We start from the raw sequence: 19,123 nt of genomic DNA, 5'->3' as shown, positions 1-19,123 counted from the left end.
TTGCGGCAGGTGAAATTAGCTAGGCCTTTAGGGCAACAGCAGCTTTAGTTAGGTGTATACCGGCAGCCAGGGCGCCGGACATAGCAGGTAATCTTAGGGTCTTAGGCAAGCATAGGTTCTCAAAGATAGTTATTCATGTAGAAGCTAATGATATACGCCTTCGTCAGTCTGAGGTTACTAAGAGTAACATGGTAGAGGTGTGTAAATTAGCGAAGGCAATGTCCGATGCAGTAGTATGCTCTGGCCCCATCCCTATGCGGCGTGGCGATGTAGCTTACAGCAGGTTATGGTCACTGAACTGCTGGATGTCCAGGTGGTGCTCCGAAAACAATGTGGGCTTTATAGATAATTGGACTAACTTTGAGGGCAAGGCTGGCCTGTTAGGGCGGGACGGTGTCCATCCCACTTGGGAAGGTGCTGCTCTCATTTCTTGCAGCATAGCACATAGTCTAAGAACAGGCCTAGTTAATCGGTGACAATCCAGGGCCAAGGCCAGGGAGCAGACAAGCAGGCTAAACTAACCATCTGCTAGCTGCACTGAGTCGTCACTTAGGTTCCACTGTATTGAGACTGTGTCTGTTCCCCGAGCTAAACAAAATTATAGACATACTCAGACAGTTTGTTTTAGTAACCTAATTAACATAAAATTAAACCAAGCCGAATGCATAGCCAGCACCGTTGATCTGAAGCTAGGACTGTTGAATATTAGATCTCTTGCGTCTAAAGCGCTTATTGTTAATGAAACCATTACTGATCAGGAGTTTGATGTACTGTGTTTAACAGAAATGTGGATTAAACCAAACGAGTTTGTAGCATTAAATGAAGCTAGTCCTCCCGGGTACAGTTACATACATCAGCCCTGTCTAACTGGCAGAGGAGGAGGCGTCGCAGTCATTTATAATGATAATCTAGGCGTCACACAATAACCTAGTCATAAATTCAAAGCATTTGAAGTTCTTTATTCTAACATAACATACGTAGCCACTAAAAATAAGTCCACCCAGGTGATTCCAGTAATTATTATTTACAGACCCCCAGGGCCATATTCGGAATTCCTATGCGAATTTGCGGATTTCATCTCTAACCTGGTTGTTTCTTTAGACAAAGCATTAATTGTTGGAGACTTTAATATTCGTTTTGATTATCCAGATTACCCTCTGAGAAAAGCAGTTGTGTCCATTCTAGATTCTGTAGGGGTTAATCAGAATGTAATAGGACCCACCCATAGTGGTGGTCACACTCTTGATTTAACACTAACATTCGGATTAAATATAGAAAATATAGTCTCATGTCCACAGTCCGAAGCTATCTCTGATCATTACCTCATCTCATTTAAAATGTGTATTAATCATAGTATATGCACCTTGCCACGTCACCGTGTAAAACGTACGTTCACGTCAACAACTGCACAGAGTTTTATCAGTAATCTCCCAGATTTATCAGCCATGATTGGATCACCATCTGATCCCAAAGAACTTGACCAGGCAACTGAATGTTTAGAATGTTTAGAAAAGTTCTGCAACTTGCTAGATAAGGTAGCTCCACTTAAAAGAAAAATAATTAGGGAGAAAAAGCTAGCACCCTGGTATAGCGATCACACACGAACTTTAAAACAGACCACTCGACAACTAGAACATAAATGGCGTCAAACTAAATTCGTAGTATTTCAAATGGCATGGAAGGAGAGCCTTTTGAGCTATAAGAAAGCTCTTAGTGCTGCTAGATCAATGTATCTCTCTACCCTAATTAAAGATAACAAAAATAATCCTAGATTCTTATTTAATACTGTAGCAAAATTAACTAGGAATAAGACCACAATAGAAACACGCACACAATCATTATATAGCAGTGATGACTTCATGAATTTTTTTCAATGGTAAAATTGAAAATATCAGGCTAGAAATTCAGACTATTAATTTAAAACCGGACAGTTCTATAACTAACCCTGTAGATGATAATATAATAATATTAGATAAACAGCTACAAGGCTTTACTCCCCTTGAAGAGACTGAACTAATTTCACTAATTTCATCATCAAAATCATCAACCTGTATGGTAGATCCTTTACCTACTTGTTTCCTCAAACAGATAATTCCTGAAACAATCAAACCTCTTTTAAAGATAATCAATTCTTCCCTTAGCATTGGCTATGTACCTAAATCTTTTAAATTAGCAGTTATCAAGCCCTTGATTAAAAAACCTGACCTTGACCCCTGTCAGCTGTCTAACTATAGACCAATATCAAATCTTCCCTTTATCTCCAAGGTCCTAGAAAAGGTTGTAGCACAGCAGCTATGCTCATACTTACATAGGAGTAATATTCATGAAATGTATCAGTCAGGATTTAGGCCTCATCATAGCACAGAGACAGCACTGGTAAAAGTTGTAAATGACTTACTACTGGCCTCTGATCAGGGTTGTGTCTCCTTGCTTGTGCTGCTTGATCTTAGTGCAGCTTTTGATACCACTGATCATGCTATTCTCCTCAATAGACTAGAAAATGTAGTAGGCACTAAGGGAATAGCCCTTTCCTGGCTCAGGTCTTATTTGACTGATCGTTATCAGTTTGTAAACGTAAATGGTGACTTCTCTTCTCATACTAAGGTAAAGTTTGGTGTCCCGCAAGGCTCTGTTTTAGGCCCACTGCTCTTTTCTCTATATATGCTACCTCTGGGCAAAATTATCCGTAAGCATGGTATTAGCTTCCACTGTTCCACACTTCCACAGTTGTATGTTTCAGCAAAGCCAGATGACAGATACCAGCTTAATAAAGTGGAGGAATGTGTAAAAGACATTAGAAACTGGATGCTTATTAACTTTCTCTTACTTAATTCTGACAAGACAGAAGTACTTGTACTAGGACCACATGCAGTTAGAAGTAAGCTTTCTGATTACATAGTAACTCTGGATGACCTTTCTGTTTCATCATGTGCAGCAGTAAAAGACCTTGGTGTGATTATCAACTCTAGTCTTTCTTTTGAAGCTCATGTAGATAATATAACTAGGATTGCTTTCTTTCATCTCAGAAATATTGCTAAAATAAGAAATATATTGTCACTACACGATGCAGAAAAATTAGTTCATGCTTTTGTTACCTCTAGGTTGGATTATTGTAATGCCTTACTGTCTGGATGTTCCAGTAGATGCATAAACAAGCTCCAGTTAGCCCAGAATGCAGCAGCAAGAGTCCTTACTAGAACCAGAAGATATGACCACATCACCCCTATCTTATCCACACTGCATTGGCTCCCAATCAAATTTCGTACTGATTATAAAATACTACTATTGACCTATAAAGCACTATATGGTCTTGCACCACAGTACCTGAGCGAACTTTTGGTCTTTTATGATCCGCCACGCCTACTCAGATCAAAAGGTGCAGGCTATTTGTTGGTACCTCGAATAATGCGGGCTACAGCTGGGGGTAGAGCTTTCTCTTACAAAGCCCCACTTAGTGTTCGGGGCTCAGACACATTCTCAGTGTTTAAGTCTAGGCTGAAAACATATTTGTTTAGTCAAGCCTTTTGTGAATAGTTTTCTTAGGTACAGGGGCAGGTCTGGAGGGTTTCACAGGCATAGAGTGTTGTGGTGAACTGGGATGTTTGGATGCTGTTGCCCCCCCACTCTCACACGTTCACTCAGGTTTGTTGACGGTGGAGTGGCTGGCTGCCTTATGTCCAAGGGTGCCTTCATGTCTGTGTTCTGGCTCTCTGGCTTTCCCTTTTAGTTATGCAGTCATAGCTAGTCTTGCAGGGACTCCGGCTTGCGTTCTGCATGCAAAGTACATCGTGCTTAACCATTAGAGGACAAAAGCTCACCGAACAATCTCTTCCTTTCTCTCCATCTCTCTCTCTCCCTCACTCTCTGCCGAGCTACACATGCTACTTCTGAGATGCCAGAGATGCCATTGATCCTGACCCCTTCTGCTCCTCCTCGCTACCTGACCCATCCTGATGTCCTACTTCTGGTTGGAGTTCTCATCGGTTGAGTTCGCTCGCTGCTGCTGGGGGTGGCCCCATATGGACTGCCTGAAGAACTGTTTGGATTGCTGGGGATGGTGCCACCTGGGGGCTGTGGAGATGGCATGGGGATCACATATGGGGAGCTGTACTGTAATGGCTTGGGACTGCGATTGCTGCAGTGGTGGCTTTGGGGCTGCAGTTGCCACGAGCAGCTTCGTACTCAGGACTCCATCAGGGGACTGTGGATAGATTTTAACCAGCCGGACTTCTTGCAAAAACTGTGATGAATTTATTGGTTGCACAATTGCACTATTTGTCCATATAGTACACAATAATAGAAGGGATTTATTTATAATCGCACTATCCGTTGCACCCAGATGAGGATGGGTTCCCTTTTGAGCCTGGTTTCTCTCAAGGTTTCTTCCTCATATCATCTCGGGGAGTTTTTCCTTGCCACCTTAGCCACTGGCTTGCTCATTAGGGATAAATTCACAGTGATAAATTCAAATATTTACAACATATTTTTGTGAATCCATTTATTTCTGTAAAGCTGCTTTGTTACAATGTCCATTGTTAAAAGCGCTATACAAATAAAATTGAATTGAATTGAATACCCCTCAATACCCATACACTGGACTTTCACCAACCCGGGCACACAAGCATACTCAACTGAACACCAGTCCACTACCTCTGCTAAAACACTTTAAACAAAATACTGTATTGACCACCTGCATTTTTGCTGCTAAACAGAATGTTATGTTTACATTTACAACATTAATTATTATATGGAAATATCTCTTTGCCGCTTATTCTACACCAGAACTGTGTACTGGATGGTGCTGCACTGTCCTTTACTGTGCCTATTGTCCTGTTTATATTTGTTGTACTGTCTTGCGCTGTTTGCACACAAGGTTTGTAATCTTATTTAGTGCTGTGTAGTCTCATGTAGCTCTGAACGATATTTCCTTGCAGTGCATACTGTACCAGGTATATATGGTTGAAATGACAATAAAGCCACTTGAACTTGAACATTTATGCATGATATGCAGAGTTTAAGAGTATGACCTATCCTTATTTGACATATACAACCTATCCTTAATTAGGATACGTAGCTGGGTAATCAACTGGCCATTGATTACTGCTTGCAGTTTAGTTTAAGATGGTTAATGCATGGTATGCAGAGTTGAAGAGTATGATCTATCCTTATTTAGGATATGTAGATGGGTAAACAACTAGTCATTGATTACTGCTCATAGTTTAGTTTAACTCTCTGGGGTCTGAGGGTGTTTTGGGACCCTGGATAAATTTTGACATTCCCTGACATTTGTGCTTTTTTCAGTTGCTTTTAAACATATTAATGGCTAAAGTCTGATAATACTGTAATCAGCACAAACTGGGCTACAATAATATGTGAGCAGCATGTTTATACATGATTGTGTTTTTGAGAAAACAGCGTTTATGCATGGTTAGTGAAAAACTAAAATTTTTAAGTCACTGAAATAAGGCCATAAAACACATACAGAACATTGGTTCACAAGACTTTCGAGAACTCTATCTTGTAGCCTAGAGTTTTTGCATCAAAATGATGTGATAATCATCTTGTTCACTCATTCACAGTAAACAATATACTTATTTAAATTTTCTAAGACACTTTTAGTTTCGAAAGGGCATATGCAAGAGGGCGTGAATGATCACGAATAATAATGTGATTGACACCTAAGAAGACAAAGACCCGCATAATGACCTGCATAATGAGCCGTTCAGTCAGGAATGTGGCTGAGAGGGAAGTGCTATGAAAAAGAATGTGAGGACAAAAGAAATTTATATATTTTTTGTTTGTAGTTTATTTAGAATATAGTAAAAGCCCACTCTTTGAAGCCCACAGAATTGAACAGCTACACATCTATACAGCTACATCTTTGTGCCACTCTAGGAAACAGTTCCTTTTCAGCTGAACACACAAGTGAACATCACATGCCTGGCATTTCCAAGGAGTGTCCTGCCTCTTACCATGCTTTGCTTTACAAAGCACACAGATCCGGCGACCAGCAGTGGCATCTGAGGCCTGCTCAGCTCCTGGAACTGGCACATGGTTAACACTGGTCCGTTTTGGTGTTATTTTCTGTGACACGCCACAGAGCTCTGCAATTAGTTCTTCCACAAACTCCTTGTGCTGAACAACTTCTATGCTCGGTTTGAGGCGCAGAATGATGTGACGGTGAGGAAGTCCACCCCTCCTCCCAGTGACCAGGTGCTGTGTCTAACCACGGACAATGTGAGGAAGACTCTACACAGAGTCAACCCGCGGAAGGCTGCTGGACCAGACAACATTCCTGGCAGGGTGCTCAGAGGTTGTGCAGACCAGCTGGCAGATGTTTTCACAGACATCTTCAACACCTCCCTGAACAGCACCGTCGTTCCAACGTACTTCAACGCCACCACCATCACCCCCGTGCCAAAGAAGTCTTCAGTGTCCTGCTTCAATGACTACGTCCCGTTGCACTTACACCCATCATCATGAAGTGCTTCGAGAGGCTCGTCATGAGGCACATCAAGACCCTGCTGCCCCCCTCACTGGACCCCCTGCAATTCGCTTACTGTCCCAACAGCTCAACAGATGATGCCATCACCACCACCCTCCATCTGGTATAGCTCGAATTACATCATCAAGTTCGCCGATGACACAACCGTGGTGGGTCTCATCAGCAAGAACGACGAGTCAGCGTACAGAGAGGAGGTGCAGTGGCTAATGGACTCGTGCAGAGCCAACAACCTGTCTCTAAATGTGGACAAAACTAAAGAGATGGTTGTTGACTTCAGAAGAGCACAGAATGACCACTCTCCGCTGAACATTGGCGGCTCCTCCGTGGAGATCGTCAAGAGCACCAAATTTCTTGGTGTTCACCTGGCAGAGAACCTCACCTGGTCGATCAACACCAGTTCCATAACTAAAAAAGCCCAGCAGCGCCTGTACTTTCTGAGAAGACTGAGGAAAGCACATCTCCCACCCCCCATCCTCACCATGTTCTACATAGGGACTATCGAGAGCATCCTGTGCAGCTGCATCACTGCCTGGTTTGGGAATTGCACTGTCTCGGATCACAAGAGCCTTCAGCGGATAGTGAGGACAGCTGAGATCATCATCGGGGTCTCTCTTCACTCCAGCACAGACATTTACACCTCACGCTGCATCCTCAAAGCCACCAGCATTGTGGATGACCCCACACACCCCTCTCATACACTCTTCACCCTCCTGACGTTTGGTAAACGGTACCGAAGCATTCAGGCCCTCACGACCAGACTGTGCAATAACTTCTTCCCCCAAGTCATCAGACTCCTAAACACTCAGAAACTGGACTGAAAGAACACACACACACACACAACTGTGGATCCTCCATCCTCTTTGCAATTTCTTTTGCAAGTTTTGCACATTACATTACAATATTACAATACAGCTGCTACAATATTTATTATACTGTAATACTGTAATACTCGCTGCTACTCTTACGTTTACACTATTTCAGCTACTTATATTGTACTCTTTGCACTATTCTCACTGGACTCACTTTCAAATAGAACTGTGTACTGGTCAGCGCTGCACTGGGACTTACTGCGCCCACTGTCTATCCCAGTAGTCATTGTACTGTCTTGTGCTGTCTGCACATGTTTGACTCTGCTGTCATATTGGATTATTTTCATCTCCTGAGGGCGGACAGGATGAAGGACAGTGGTAAGAGGAAGGGAGGAGGTCTTGCTGTTAATGAGAGATGGTGCAAACCAGGACAGCTGTTAGCTGTTAGCATGAGGCCATTCTACCTGCCACGGGAGGTCACGCATGTTATTGCGATAGCTGCGTATGTGCCCCCCTCTGCTAAGGTCGACATTGCCTGCGATACACTGCTCTCTGTTACCAACAGGCTGCAGACACAACACCCACAGGCCCTCTTCCTCATCTCTGGAGACTTTAACCATGCACCACCCTCCTCTGTTTTACCAACACTCACACAATATGTCACATGTCACACAAGAGACAATAAAACATTGGACTTATTTTATGCCAACACCAAGGAGGCATATTCTGCATTCCCCCTTCCCTCCCTTGGCAGAGCTGACCACAATATTGTCTATCTACAGCCTATGTATAAACCTGTTGTACACAGGCACCCTGTGGAGTCCTGTATAGTGAAGAGGTGGTCCACTGAGAGCGAGGAGGCTCTGAGGGACTGCTTTAACACCACTGTGTGGGCTGAGCTCTTTGACCCACATGGGGAGGACATCAATGCCATCACAGACACTATAACAGGCTATATCAATCTCCAAAATGGTACGGTGTTTTGCTAACAACAAGCTGTGGATTACCCCTGACATCAAAGCTCTCCTGAAGGAGAAGAAGAGAGCTTTCAGGTCAGGGGACAAGGAGGAACTCAGGGCTGTACAAAAGGAGCTGAGAAAGAAGATCAGGGAGGGCAAGGCCAGCTACAAGAGGAAGATGGAGGAGCAGCTGAAGCAGCAAAACATCAGTGGGGTGTGGAGGAGCCTAAAGACCATCTCAGGCTTCAAAGCACCCCACTCCCAGGTTGTGGGGGACTTGCAGTGGGTCAATGACTTGAACCATCACTTCAACCGGTTCGACCAGTCACCCACTACTCCCCCCCATGCAGCTGCACCACACCTTGTCAACGGGACAATGCCCCCCTCCCCCAGCCCCTCACACCTCTGGCTCACTCCACACCACCCCCTAACGACCCCATGGACTCATTCACCCCCTCAGCCCACCCCTGTCTTTCACACCTGGCCAGGTGAGGAAAGAGCTGAGGAGGATCAAAGCAAGGAAGGCAGCTGGACCTGACGGTATCAGCTCCAGGCTTCTGAAATCCTGCGCAGAGGAACTGTGGGAGATTATGGGGCAAGTCTTCAACATGAGCCTCAAGCTGAGGGTGGTACCACAGCTATGGAAGACCTCCTGTGTGGTACCAGTGCCCAAAACACCGCACGCTAGAGACCTCAGCAGCTTTAGGCCGGTGGTTCTCACATCACATCTGATGAAGACACTGGAGAGACTGGTCCTGGGCCACCTCCGCTCTGAGGTGAGCTCAGCGATGGCCCGCTGCAGTTCGCCTACCGACTCGGGATCGGAGTGGAGGATGCTGTGATCTTCCTGCTGCACTGTGCTCTAACTCACCTGGAGAAGCCCGGCAGCGCTGTGAGGATTTTATTCTTTGACTTCTCCAGCGCATTCAACACAATTCAGCCATTGCTTTTGAGGGACAAGCTGGAGTGGGCTGGAGTGGACTCACATCTGGCGGAGTGGGTCCTGGACTATCTCACAAATAGGCCCCAGTTTGTGAGAGCTAGGGACTGCGTATCTGACACCCTGACCTGCAGTGTGGGTGTCCCCCAGGGCATGGTGCTCGCGTCCTTCCTTTTCACCCTCTACACTGCAGACTTCAGGTACAACACGGACAGCTGTGTCCTGCTCAAGTGCTCTGACGACTCAGCCATCGTTGGCCTCATCAGTGACGACGATGACGCAGAGTACAGAAGACTGATGCAGGACTTCGTGGACTTTTGTCGGCCAAATCACCTCCTCATCAACGCGGGAAAGACCAAGGTGATGGTGGTGGATTTCCGCAGACACCGGTCTGCCCCCTCACTGGTGAACATCAAGGGAATGGACATTGAGAGAGTGGACTCTTATAAGTACCTGGGTGTTCACCTAAACCACAAACTGGACTGGACTCACAACACAGACGCACTGTACAGGAAGGGTCAGAGCAGGCTCTACCTTCTGAGGAGACTGAGGTCCTTTGGTGTGCAGGGGGCACTCGTAAAGACTTTTTATGACTCTGTGGTGGCATCAGCCATCCTGTATGGTGTGGTCTGTTGGAGCAGCAGCATCACTGAGAGGGAGAGGAAGAAGCTGGACAAGGTCATCAAGAGGTCCAGCGCTGTCCTGGGCTGTCCTCTGGACTCAGTGCGGGAGGTTGGTGACAGACGGGTCCTGACAAAACTGACATCTATGCTGAACCACGAGTCCCACCCCCTGCGGGACATCCTGTCAGCTCTGGAGAGCAGCTTCAGTGACAGACTGCTCCAGTGTGTAAAGGAGAGATTTCGTTGGTCTTTCCTTCCTGCTGCTGTAAGACTTTATAATGAACACTGCTGATTTATTTATTTATAAACTCTCACTGCAGTATTTACACTCACATTTATGTGCAATATCAGTGTGCAATATTTTAATGTGCAATACCGTCACACTACTGGCAAGCTACACTATTCACAACCACTCTGTACTTATGTGTATACACCCCTCTCCTTTTTTGTTTTGTGTTAGGATTTTTGCTTTAGCACTATTTAAGCCATTTATGTACAGTGTATTTAGTTTAGTTTAGTAATTCTGCTTGTATAATAGTGTTTTTGTATATATAGAGTCTATTTGATTTTGTTACCTCATATTAGAATAGTTTTTAATCTATCTTGTTCTTGTGTGCATACTCTTTCTGTACTGTACCCTTGCTGTTGCTAAATGCAATTTCCCCACTGCGGGACAAATAAAGGAATATCTTACTCTTACTCTTACTTTATCTTACTCTTAGTTCTGTGTTGTTCTGTGTTTGTCTTATGTAGCACCTTGGTTCTGGAGAAACGTTGTTTCATTTCACTATGTACTAACTGGCTGTATATGGTTGAAATGACAATAAACTCCACTTGACTTGACAACTTATTTGATTATATTCATTTTATTTTTACCCAAATCAATAATAATGACTTACATATTGTAACTCTGTAACTCTGTTTTTCTAAGAATATTATGACCTTGTTGTGTGAAGAAGTGCTAAGAAGGCGCCCACTTATCTTATTGTGTACCTGAAGATGTTTGTATTTAAGCTGTGTGTTTTTAGAGACATGTCAGACCAGACCTGAACCAACTCGGATCAAATCAGACCAGATACCAAACATACTCCAGAGACATAGAAACCATCAATGATCAGATCTTTGCATATCACTTCCTTTTGTTTTTCAACCTTTTGTGCACACTTAATTAATTTCCTATATGTCTACAAACTGGCTCTTGGCTGGTCTCCTGGTTCCCAATTCTGACTTCTGAAAGATTACAGTAACTACCTACAAAATTTGTTAGTTAGAGCTGTTTGAGTAAATTAGGCTCTCCCTCATTAGAATTAACTGATTTTACAAACAGAATTACAATAGAATTGACATGTGGTGGTCATATTGTTTACAAATGTCAACATGGTTATTGAGAGTCACACTGCTGAGTAGTTTGACACCAAAATTGTAAAGATAGGACAAAAATCCTAGGTTTTGCATATTGTGCAAATTAGCAAAAAAAATCTACGTGGGTAGAGCTTAATTGTTCTTGAGGCAAGAGAACCCAAGGAATAAGGAGCAAAAAGAATTTTCATTGTAAGACTTATAGTATTTGAGATATGAGCCAAATTGTAAAATACTTCGCTATAGCGCCACCATTAGGCCGATCAGGCTCATCTCTCTTGCCTGAGTAGCGAGAGGGAGTACTATGTACTGATCAAGTTTCATGTCTGTAGGACGTACAGTTTGGTCTGCACAATCAGTTTTAACGAAGAAGAAGAAGAAAAAGAAAAAGAAAAAGAAAAAGAAGAAGACTAACGAAAACAATAACACTTGTGTGCTTGGACCCCTATCAACAATAAAGAAAAAAAAAATCTGAACAAAAACAATAGGGGTCCAAGCACTATGGGTTTGGTCCCCGAATAACGCGTTCCATTGATACAGCACATTTCCAACACTCAAGGTACCCACATAAGAAAGAAAAAAAAACCTCTACAACACCTTCCCTTGCTTTTTGTGTCACTGTTTTTGCTGGGTCTTTTGCATTTACATTTGGGTGCTAGGGTGATGCTCTTATACAAAGCAACTTACAATTAAGACAGGATACACCTGAGCGGTTGAGAGTTATGTGTTTTGCTCAAGGACCCAGTAGTGGCAGCTTTGGTGGTCCTGGGTTTGAACCTTCTGAATAAGTAGCCCAATGACTTAACCAGTGATCCACCACTTGGTGGTCATTCTTTCATTATGTAAGTATTAAATCACAATGGTGGATACTACCTAAATATATTAAAAATATATATGGTACTAAACGCTGTTATGCAGGTAAATCTGGTTATTATTTTACCCCTTCAAAAAAGTATTATTATTATTATTATTATTATTATTATTATTATTATTCTATACGGATATCGATGATGATGATTACTACTTTTATTTATTTATTTATTTATTTTTCACCCCTAAAAGTGTCTGGGCATCAGAGACCATAAGTTGTAGAGACACCAAACATGGTGGAATGGTCAGAAATCCCACCCACTACTCAGGTGCACTGACACACATCCGTCGGACGCTAGGTGGTGTTATAATAAGCACTTTTGAGTTTTGGTACATAACTCTAGAACCGTAAGGTCTAGAATAAAATTTTTTTTTACTCTGAATCCATGAGTCATGCCCTACAAAACATATATCTGATCCGATTTCATTCCATCATGAAAATTTTTCTTTCATTTTGAATTTTTTTGAAAAATCTAGTAAAAAATCTAGATAATTTGACTCGAATACATAAAAAAACCATGGTCGCCAGCTGCCAATCAAATTTCAGCAGCTAATGACATCAAATCTGAAGGCCCAACCATTACAAAAATTGATATCTTCATACATCGTATGAAAACGTTTGTACTGAATTTTGTGAAAGTGGCGCTATAATAAGCAACTTTACATTTTAGCTAATAACTCCGCAACCATGTGATAGAAAGTTCTTATTTCTTCCAAATCCTTGCTTTAAGCCCTAACAAGTGTAAATTTTTATAAAACTCATTTGTTTATTTATAAAGTCTATCCACCATTCTAAATTTTTGAAAAACCTACTTTTTTCAAACTTGTCCTAGGCTGTTCATCCAGTTTGCACAAAATTTGGCATGCATCATCCCCAGACCCTCTTGACAAAAAGGTATCAAAAGAATTTTGTTTCTTCAAAGTCTTGCGAAGATATAAGCTAATTAATTGATCATGCAACACCCATTTTTACAAATTTATCTATATCTGCTGAATGCAATGTCCAAACTTAACAAAACTTGATATACATAGACAACAGGACATTCTGAGGATGCACAACAAGTCGCATCAAATTCCGCCCAAAAGGGGGTGCTAAATCTGAAAAACCAATTTAACTCTGCAATCATATGATCCATGAAGTTGAAAATTGGTATGCATCATCTCTGGAACACATGCTAACATTCTTTAAATATGATTTAAACAAATCAACAAACATGGCTGCCAGCAGCCAGTCAACATTCAGCAGCTAATAATGTCAAATCAAAGGTCTGACTGTTACGAAAATTGAGATGTTTGTATGTAGTGTCAAAATGAGGCTGAGTACCAAATATTTTGAGAATCGGCCACAAGATGGCCAATAACACTGCATCCGTGCATGCTAGCATATACTTTTTAATTCCTATGAATCCTTGCATCAAGCGCCACAAAATGTATATCTCATTTTTATTTTTATATGTAAAATGCATCTGCAATTCGAATTTTCTGAAAAGCCTACTTTTTTGAACTCGTCCTAGGCTGTTTGTCTGATTCATTACTATTATTATTATTATTATTATTATTATTATTATTATGCCATAAAACTGATCATGCAGACCAAACCGTAAGGCATAGACACATGAAACTTTTCTAGGTTTTTTTGCTCAACCCAAATAAAACCAGTGCAAAGACACCAACTGCTTGGAATCCTTATATCAATAATTATCAAAAAAAAAATGCTCAGCTTTTGATTTAGTCATGTAACGGCTTTTACTGAAATGGCTATAACTCTTGAACGGAATGAGATGTTTTCACCAAACTTGGCAGACTTGTGTATGGGGTCAATCTGAGCTTATATGCGTAAAACGGTGGGGTTTAGCCACATGGTGGTGCTATAACAGGACAAAACATGAAATCAGCACTAAATATAGAACCATTTGTCCAACTGACTTGAAATCTTGTACAACTGTCTTTGTCCAAGGTCCCATCAGTGTCTGTGAGGACAGTTGTGAATCTTGAAAAACCTGGCCACCACTGGCCAATTAATGTTTTGGGCATCGGCCATTTTGAATTGTATTTTAAGCCATATTTTACAAATGCACTGGAGTATCATTAGGAAACTCGGTATGTGTCATTACCCCATGCCTCGAAGGTACACAAAAAGCCTGGGGGCAGCGCTACCTTGCGGTCAGAAAATGTAAGAATATTTCTAAAAATGCTAATAACTTGTTATAACTGGTTATATTTCCTGGATCATGCCAAAAAGAATGTGTCTAATGTGTTTGTCTTTTGCAAACTCCTCCTAGACTGGTCATCAGAACTTCACTAAATTTTGCTCAGACCATCGCCATACAATAAAGACCAAAAATTATTCAGAGTTTTTTGATAGACCAAACCGTTCATGTATAATGCGTCAACGAATATGACGGCCATCATGCCAAAATGAATGTGAGGTTATATCTCCACAACGCTTTGGCACATTGACACCAAACTTGGTGTGTTCTATAACAATCTTGACCTGAGGGGACATGAGTTTTGGAACAGCACCACCTACTTGTCACAAAATATGAAAAATTGCTCTTTTTGCTTATAATTTCTTTATAATTTATTGTAAAATCATGGATGTGGGAGTCATGTGAGTACCTCAAGCAAGATGGCGGCTCCTTGATAAGCTCCTTACCCACTCGCTAATTATTACATAATTTATGATGAAATAGTTGACGTCTCGTTGGAAAGAATACTTTGAAAACGACTATGATCCATACTCTAAAGACTTAATCATGCTTTCAAAGGCATTACGATGGCGACAACGTCTAAATACTTCAAGGAAACAAACCACATGGCAATGAGATGGACACCACCTCCCACCGAGGCTAAGGCAGCCTTGAGTTCGCCCGAGAAACAGACTGATGCAAAAGTGAACTTGAAGGAAGTTTTTGCCGAAACTACTGAAATTAGTAAGACCCTTCAGGTAGTGGCAGAGGATACGATCGCCATTAAAGAGACAATGATGGAATTAAAAGATTCTGTGAACGGGCTGCAGGTGAAAATGGAGGAGGTGGAGGGCCATATTTCACAAGATGTGACAGAGCGGCTGACAACAGACAAAGACGCTAAAGAAAAGAAGATAAAAGCTTTGTGGGAACGTGTTCAAATGCATGAAAACCATAGCAAGAGGAACAATGTAAGGCTTGTGGGGCTGAAAAAGTAGTACGGGACGAACGGCACCCTGGAGAGATGCTTGAAGAAAGTTCTAGGGTTAGGTTAGGGTTAGGTCTGGGGATCGACATGGAGGGGGAGTTAGAAATTGAGAGGGCTCATCGAACATTGGCCCCCATGCCAAGTGAGGATCAACAGCCGAGACCAGTGCTGATCAGTTTTCTGAGGCAATCAGCACGGGAGAAAGTATTGCAAGCTGCACAGGAGTGTCGTGGAATCGTGTGGGAGGATCTTTGATGTTTCCAGATATGACGAGGAGCTGGCTGAAAAAAGAAAGATGTTCCTGCCTGCCAAGAAAGCACTTCAACAGCTAAATGTGAGATACACGCTTGCTTTCCCCGCTACCCTGAGATTTACTTGGAAAGGTAGAAAACGTAGTTTCACCAGCACAGAGGAAGCGGAACGCTTCATCAGCACATTGTGCAATGATGAGACATAAACAGGTATGCCCTTATAAGACAGTGATGCTTATGGATGATGAGGAATATATAAAAGTCAACCATGGGTGGAAATTAAACGCAAGTGGGTTTTGAGCTTCAGATGGAATGCTGCCCGAGCATTCCATAAGTGACATAACCAGCTGCATGGGGGTGCCCCACGGACCAATAGGAGTTATTTTTTCTGTTGTTGCGTGTTATATTTGCAACATTTTTGTTGTTTTCAGGTTTTGGCTTAAAGACCAGAGACAGTTTCTGTTTTGAGGGAGCATTTTAAGTTACTTAATGGTGTTCGTTTTGTTTTTTGCAAACCTTTCATGAAAAAAGGTTCAGTCATGACAAAGTTTACTACTAAGAATTCATTATTGTATCTGCTAGGCAACAATGTCTATATAGATATAAAGACACAACAGTGGGGTTTTTTTTCCTTTTTTTTTCTCTCCATATCGATATTACATAGTGCAATATGGTGGGGAATCATAATATGCATGTCTTAGACCATTGTGTCCTATAAAAAGAGGCAAAGTTATGACTTATTTGAAACATAATAAAGTGGATATTGCATTTATTCAGGAAACACACTTTAAAGGGGAAGAGGCTCTAAAATTGAAGTATGGGTGGGTCAGACACGTATTTCATAGCTCCTTTTCCAGCAAGCGGAATGGCGTCACTATACTAGTGAACAAGAATTTAAATTTTACTCCAACTGGTGAGGTTAAAGATGGTGAGGGGAGAATGGTCTGTTTACAGGCCACGATAAATGGTACCGCAGTGGTATTATGTAACATCTATGCTCCAAATATAGGGGATCCTAATTTTTTCTATGAAATAAATAAGACTTTAGGGGAAATGGATGGCCAGATAATACTAGCCAGAGATTTTAACCAAGTGTGGGATGGTTTTATAGATAAAAGTAAACCTAGTGACCAAACATATCCTAAAAACAGAGCAGCAATTCATATGATGAGTGAAGATAATGGATTAGTGGATATTTGGCGTCTGGTGAATCCACGCGAGAGGGAATATACCTTCCATACACATTGTCATAAATCCTACTCCAGAATCGATATGTTTCTGATCTCGAATACCATGACAAAGCATGTTACACACTGCAAAATAAATGCTATCACTTTATCAGATCACGCAGCCGTGAAGTTAGGCATTGATATTAACTGCGACAAAGAGAGAAAAGGCAGATGGAGATTAAACACCTCACTGCTGTCCCATGAGGCCTTTAGTTTATCGTTAAAAGAAGATTTACGGTCTTTCTTCGAAATTAATACTGGTAGTACTGATAGAAGATCAACTGAATGGGAGACATCTAAGGCAAATGTCAGAGGGAAGATAATAGGTTATGCATCTAAAAGGAAAAGGGAGGATCGGGACAGAATACAGGAATTAGATAACAAAAATAAGAATTATGAAAAAGAATTATCCAAATGTTTTTCAAACCAATTGTATCAAGATATTTGTAAACTCAAATTTAAACTCCAGGAAATTTATAATAAAAAGGTGGAATACGCCTTATTTAGATTGGGAACTACTTTCTATGAGGAAGGGGAGAAAACTCATAAACTGCTTGCTAAACAGTTGAAGCAAAAGAATATATGTAATTTAATAACAGCTATTAAGAAAGGAAACACAATAGTAACATCAACAAAGGAGATAAATGATGTATTATAGAAGTTTTACAAAGATTTATACACTGCTGATATTAGTCCTAAACAAGAATTAAGATGGTGGTCTTGTCTCAGCTTAACTATGTGCTTATGATGCTACAACTTACAATACCACAGTTGATCTTTAAACAATACGATATAATGGTTAAACGTTTCCTATGGAAAGGGAAAAGGGCCAGGATAAAGTTTAACAAGTTATGTGCATCTCGGGATAAGGGAGGGTTGGGATTACCAGACCCTCAGCTTTAGCAGATATCCTTTGAAATGGCCAAATTGGCCAAGCATTGGAATAATAATACTCAATTGGACTGGGTTACTATTGAGAAAACCTTGTCATGGCCATACAGCACTATCGAGCACTTGTCTCAGTGCTTAGACACAACCACAAATCCTATCATGAAGCACTCAAGAGAGGTATGGGCGAAGATTCACAAGATGCATAAATTATCACACTGTAAACAACCATACTCTTCCCTATGGTATAATTCTGCTATCTGTATCGGGAAATCACCCATATATTGGAAGAAATGGCATATGAATGGCTTGTGTACTGTGACAGATTTGTTTGAACAGGGTGTATTTATGTCTTATAATAATCTTGTACAGAAGTATAATTTAAAGGGAAATGATGATTTCTGGAAATTAGAAAAATCAAATTAGAAATTGTGTTTCCACAAAAATCCAGCACACGGACGGAAACCATATTATATTTATTATTATTATATTATATTATTATTATTCAATGTAAGTCTATGGCAGCCCATAGAACCATATAATAAAAAGTTGTGAAATGTGACATATAGATAGAGGACAGTCTGAAATGTTACCAAAGCAAATTTGGAGTCACCATCTCAAACCCTCTAGCGCCACTAACAGGTCTAGCACCACCAACAGGTCTAGCGCCACCAACAGGTCACTCATATGTCTGCTAATAACTTTTGAACCGTAAGAGAAACAAAATTCTTCTTTCCTCTGATTCCTTGGGTCGTGCCAAGTCGATTGCACCCCATGGTTTCAATTTCTGCCCAACCAGATTTTCCGCCATCTTTTTTTAACGCCATCACCAATTTTTCTGAATTTTTTTTTTTTTTTTCGAACTCCTCCTAGACCATTTGTCCAATTTTCACCAAAATCGAATCACATCTCCGTCAGACCATGTGGGCAAAAATTATGGAATTCAAGTTGATTAGTCACACTGTTCTTGAATAACCTGCAAACGAATTCAAAGGTGAGCACGCCAAAATGGACATGAAGCTATATCTCCGTAACACTTTAACCAAAGTAACCATACTCTTCCCTATGGTATAATTCTGCTATCTGTATCGGGAAATCACCCATATATTGGAAGAAATGGCATATGAATGGCTTGTGTACTGTGACAGATTTGTTTGAACAGGGTGTATTTATGTCTTATAATAATCTTGTACAGAAGTATAATTTAAAGGGAAATGATGATTTCTGGAAATTAGAAAAATCAAATTAGAAATTGTGTTTCCACAAAAATCCAGCACACGGACGGAAACCATATCTTGGACTTCCTAACACTGCCTCATCCCCAAAAAAAAGCCTCTGTATTCTACAGGACGACCAACCATGTGCTCAGTAATGACTACATTTTAATGATTTAATTTAAAGACAATATGAGAAAAGGACATTGGGATTGTAGCCACTGTATATATTCTGGCCTTACATACAGTATTTGTATAAATCTGTATTTTGTGTTTTGTATGACATTGTCATGTACTGG

General features: G+C 41.2%; 1 protein-coding gene across 7 annotated transcripts in view; it reads right to left on the bottom strand.

Moving 5' to 3' along the window:
- The window catches only part of lztfl1 (leucine zipper transcription factor-like 1), a 133,006-nt gene that overhangs the window by 60,858 nt on the left and 53,025 nt on the right, over nucleotides 1-19,123 (bottom strand). The gene's annotated exons all lie outside the window — the stretch shown is intronic.

The sequence above is a fragment of the Pangasianodon hypophthalmus genome, chromosome 22, assembly GCF_027358585.1.
Source record: "Pangasianodon hypophthalmus isolate fPanHyp1 chromosome 22, fPanHyp1.pri, whole genome shotgun sequence".
Classification (NCBI taxonomy): domain Eukaryota; kingdom Metazoa; phylum Chordata; class Actinopteri; order Siluriformes; family Pangasiidae; genus Pangasianodon; species Pangasianodon hypophthalmus.
This window is presented reverse-complemented; position numbering and strand designations above follow the sequence as displayed.